This window comes from Coenobita brevimanus, chromosome 4 (assembly GCF_032717465.1).
Source record: "Coenobita brevimanus isolate Jiangsu-jjx chromosome 4, ASM3271746v2, whole genome shotgun sequence".
Classification (NCBI taxonomy): Eukaryota; Metazoa; Arthropoda; class Malacostraca; order Decapoda; family Coenobitidae; genus Coenobita; species Coenobita brevimanus.
In genome coordinates, this window is record NC_136957.1 from 31,823,642 (window position 1) to 31,828,114 (window position 4,473).

Below are 4,473 nucleotides of genomic sequence, written 5' to 3' on the forward strand. Positions count from 1 at the left end.
ACTCTTCTGGAATTCCACCATTATCCCAAGCCACATTAAAAAGTTTCAAAAGTGCATTCATCAACTCGTCATTTTCCACCTTAAGCATTTCAGGGAATATTCCATCCTCACCTGGAGCCTTAAAATTCTTTAACTCCTTTATAGATTTTGCTACCTCTTCCAAAGTTATATCCCCTGTTTCTATCTGCAAATCTCTCTCGGCTGGTAAAATGTCCTCTTCAGCTGGGATTGGTCTATTTAGAACAGATTCAAAGTGCTCTTTCCATCTTCCTTTTATATCCAAATCTTTAGTCATCAAATTACCATTTCTATCTCGTACAGGTATTTCCTTCCTTCTCTTTTCAGTCCCAGTTAACTCCTTTATGGCCTGATACGCTGCTCTTGTGCTCTGATTGTCATTTTTACTTAATTTAATTTCTGTCTCTGTCGCCTTTTCATCATATAGTCTCCTCTTATCACGTCTAACGAGTCTTTTTACTTCAGAATGTAAACTCCAATACTTTGCTCTAAGTACTTCAACTACCTGGCCATCAACATGTTGTTCTTCACTTCTTAACTTAGCCTCTTTCCTTTTCTGAATTACATTCCATGTTTCATCTGGCATCCACTTTTTCCTTCTCGCTTTTCCCTTTTTCTTAATAGTAACCTTAGCACTCTCATGCAAAACCTCTTTTACCTCTCTCCGTATCTGATTAATATCATTGTCTTCAGATTCCATCAAAGTCTGCAGGACTAGAAACTTGTTTCTACATTCGCACCGAAACTTTTCCCTCGTGCTCTCATCACTTCTCAGCTCATCAAAATCATAATTATTACCTCCTGTACAATTACCATTAACGTTTCTCTTAAGTTTTATTTTAATCTTTGACACAACAAGTTGATGATCACTACCTATATCTGCCCCCCTCCTTACGCAAACATCTTGCAAATAATTCCTACGCCTTCTGCTAATTGCAATGTGGTCAATCTGGTTACAATATTTACCACATGGTGAAATCCAAGTAGTCTTATGTATTTTTCTATGCTCAAAGATAGTTCCACCAATTATAAGGTCATTTGCCAAACAAAAGCTTGCAAGTCGCACCCCATTTTCGTTTCTTATACCAACACCCTCCTTACCCATACAATTTTCAAAGCCATCCCTACTACTGCCAACAATTGCATCAAAATCACCAATGCAAACTAACACATCATGTCTTACCACTCTATTCACCACATCCTGCAGCTTCTCATAAAAGTCATCCTTCATTTCATCAGCAGCCTCATTTGTCGGAGCGTACCCTACAACCATACTGATATTACCATGGTCAGATTTTAAGCGAGCATAAAGCAAGCGCTCATTAATTCGTTCAAACTCACATAGTGCCTTGCAAGCATCTCTACTCAGCAGTAAGCCTACTCCTTGGTAATGATTTCCATCACTCCTACCAGAAACCAACATAGTAATACCATCTTCCAAATTCATTTATATGATATATATATATATATATATATATATATATATATATATATATATATATATATATATATATATATATATATATATATCATCCAAAATAAACCCAGCTAAACCATATCTAAACTCAACCATCTTAGTCTTTTCTAACCAACGTATGGTAAACCAAACCTAATCTTATCACATATAATCTGCAATCTTAGATTCAAGGACACTTTATACTGTATTCGTTACCTAACCTAAGCAAACTTAACCTCATTTGCTATATAATTTACAACCAAACTTATGATACCTAACCTAATCCAACCCAGTCTACAATCATTATTACTGGCTAACTTAAAGTAACCTGACATGAACGGACTTAACGTAATCTTTGTCAGCCTAACCCAAATCAACCCAACTTAACCAAACTTTGCCTGTTTTCTCGTTGGTCTAGGGAACTCCCTAACACCTTTCCATTAGCAATTTACTTTGCTTGTTACTCGTTAATGTCCTTTTCTGAGTTATTTATATCCTTCTAATCTACCATTTTTGCATAAATAATGAGCAGAAGGTGAGAAGGATAAACCTACCATACCCAAAAAATAAATCGCTAAGGATGAGGCGTTAAGGAGCTTCTTTTAACTTAAAGAATATGGGCCTAAATCCCGCTTCTCCGCCACAGGGCCCTGGTGAGAAGTGTGGAGGCCTCTGGAATTTCTTCGGCATATGTGCCACGGGTCTACTGTGCCAGCAGCAGGAATTCAACATACATGGATACTGCGTTTAGGACTAGTTGGTGCATTTATTATCTGTGATGTTACCTGTTGATTACAGTATACTATCTTCTACTATTGCCTGCCGACATTTTACCTGTTAATAGTGTCACCAGCTCATTTATTACCTGTTGACCATTTACCTGCTGATGTCACCTGTTCATTTATTACCTGTTGATGTTTCCTGCCGACGTGATTACCTGTTGGTTTAGTCACCTGTTGAAGAATGGTTACTTGTTGGCTGAGTCACCAGGCTAGGCTAGTATTGTCCAAGTTACTAAACCCTTCAGTTAGGTGATTTTTTTTTTCTTACTAATTCCAGATAATTATATTAACCTTTACAATAGCCTTTTGGAACCTAAGGTGTTTTATATATATAGTTACCAAAGATCTGTTCTTGAATAAATATATTCTTCTGATAGCGGCAAAAATAAACTACAAAAACGATGTCACGGATCTAAAGAGTTAAGAGTAAGTGGCAATTCCAGGGGCTTAATGACACTGCATGATAAAAAAAAAAAAAAAAAAAAAAAAAAAAGCTGTCTGTTTGGGATTCAAATGAAAGCGCCATCAGAAAATAATCATCCCTCCATTGGCGCCTTGAACCACTACACCACCAAGGCTCGTATTCTCGTCGGTTAACGAAGCTCCCTAACACCTGTTCCTTAACGATTTATGTTCCAAACTGCCCATTAATATTCTCGATGTTATTTTTATTTTTTGCTTTTATCCTTTCAATGTCGACATTGATTGCACGAATAATTCAAAGATTCAGTAACGGCGTATAATCAGAAATCAACAGTTATGGAAGAGGTGTTAGAAAACTTCCTATCCTCAGAAGAACACCGCCCCAAGTGTTAGAATAATCCACATCAGTCGTCACATCACGCCTTACTATTCATGTATTTCCATACCATATTCGATTTTACATTTTATTCTATGACAAATGAAACGTATGTAGAGTGTCTTCATTAAATCTGTTTCAGCTGGTGCTGTTGTTTCCCATACCATTCTTAGATGGACAAAATGTCATGATGAATATGTTATTGTTACCAAACTATGTGTGTGACTAAATGTGTTCATCTGTAAATGTGTTTATCTGTATGACTGTTTTTTTTTTTTTTTTTTTTTTTAATGCGAGGAAGAGGGAACAAAAGGTTGAGCCACAAAACAGTTTCTTCCAAACAAACAAATAAACAAAACAAAAACAATACAAAAGAGAGACAAATTCAAGATCTGTTCATTTCCAGATGCCTGGACACACTGCGTTTGAAAGACTGGAGATCAAAGGACGTAGGAAATACAGACAGAGAGACACAGTTCCAGAGCTCACCTGTTGCATGAATGAAGGACTGGGAGTAAAGGTTAACTCTTGCATTAGAGAGTTGGACAGAAAAGGGATGAGAGTTTGTTGCTAGACAGGTGCTACGCGCCCGTCATAGAGGTGGAGGGATGCAAGTAGACAATTGAAAGGAGCAGCGACAATTGAAGCAGCAATAGAAAGGAGAGAAAACTGCAACAGTGAGGCAAAGAGACAGAGGTTGAAGGGAGCCAGTAAGAGAAGGAAAGTTGATGAGACGAAAAAAGCCTTTGACTCCATCCTATCGAAAAGAGCTGTATGAAGGGAGCCTTCCCACACATGAGAGTTGTACTTTACACAGGGGTGAATAAAACCCGTGTATATAGTCAACAACTGGGCAGGGGTAAAGAAGGTACGGAGTCGGCTTAGCACACCTAATCTCTTGGAAGTAAATTTTACAAGAGATGCAATAGGATCTTTCCAAGATAAGTCCCGAATTAATGAAACCCCAAGCAAGTTCAAGGATGATGCAGGATTGACCTGGATATTAAACATTATTGGATGCTCCTATGGAAGATTTTGAAGGGTTGACTGGTGTAAAAACTTAGTCTTTGAAGCATTTAAAACAACAAGATTATTTTTACTCCAGTCTGAGATACGAGCCAAGTCAGACATTAGGTGTGGCATAGCTTCATCCCTTGTTTGTTGAAGTAACTACTGAGATGGACGTTGCAGAAACCAAATGGAAAGGTGAAGGTCGGAATCATCAACGTACAAATGGATAGGTTTAGATGTACACTGTACAGCTTAGAAGATCATTGATGAATAAAAGGATGAGAGCTGGTGATAGGACAGAGCCCTGAGGAACACCACTGTTGATAGATCTAAGAGAAGAACGATGGCCGTCTACAACAGTAGCTATAGAATGACCAGAAAGGAAGCTACAGATGAAGGCAGAGATA

General features: G+C 37.8%; 1 pseudogene across 1 annotated transcript in view; it reads left to right on the plus strand.

Moving 5' to 3' along the window:
• The window catches only part of LOC145396468 (single insulin-like growth factor-binding domain protein-2 pseudogene), a 26,089-nt pseudogene extending 23,864 nt beyond the window's left edge, over nt 1-2,225 (plus strand). The window contains exon 3 of the transcript XR_013896786.1: nt 2,121-2,225. The product of XR_013896786.1 is annotated as a single insulin-like growth factor-binding domain protein-2 pseudogene (transcript). The remainder of the gene's footprint in view (nt 1-2,120) is intronic.
• The last annotated feature ends 2,248 nt before the right edge of the window (nt 2,226-4,473 follow it).